Below are 800 nucleotides of genomic sequence, written 5' to 3'. Positions count from 1 at the left end.
CTGGAAAGACACATCAGATGAGTTCATTATATGGAGGACAAAATGGAGTTCACAAAAAATGTATGGGGTGCTGTGTCTGGGAGAGGCTGTGTCTGGGTGCTGCTGTCTGAGGTGCGTGTGTCTGGGAGGCTGTGTCTGGGGTGCTGTGTATCAATGGCTTTACTGTGTCTGGGGTGCTGTGTATCAATGGCTTTACTGTGTCTGGGGTGCTGTGTATCAATGGCTTTACTGTGTCTGGGGTGCTGTGTCTGGGAGGCTGTGTCTGGGAGGCTGTGTCTGGGGTGCTGTGTCTGGGGTGCTGTGTCTGGGGTGCTGTGTCTGGGGTGCTGTGTCTGAGGTGCTGTGTCTGGGAGGCTGTGTATCAATGTTGTACTGTGTATTACAACACCACATTTGATCCTTTCTGTTTGCATCCAGGAAAGCTGCCAGATTAGAACCACTAAAGACATTATAACATACCTATATAGTCCTGGGATACACCAGATTAGAACCACTAAAGACATTATAACATACCTATATAGTCCTGGGGTACACCAGATTATAACCATTAAAGACATAACAGACCTATAAAGTCATGCACCAGATTAGAACCACTAAAGACATTAAAACAGACCTATATAGTCCTGGGATACACCAGATTAGAACCACTAAAGACATAACAGACCTATATAGTCCTGGGGTACACCAGATTAGAACCACTAAAGACATTATAACAGGCCTATATAGTCCTGGGGTACACCAGATTAGAACCACTAAAGACATATAGTCCTGGGGTACACCAGAATAGAACCACTAAAGAC

Source organism: Oncorhynchus nerka, unplaced genomic scaffold, assembly GCF_034236695.1.
Source record: "Oncorhynchus nerka isolate Pitt River unplaced genomic scaffold, Oner_Uvic_2.0 unplaced_scaffold_1142, whole genome shotgun sequence".
In the NCBI taxonomy this organism is placed as follows: domain Eukaryota; kingdom Metazoa; phylum Chordata; class Actinopteri; order Salmoniformes; family Salmonidae; genus Oncorhynchus; species Oncorhynchus nerka.
This window is presented reverse-complemented; position numbering follows the sequence as displayed.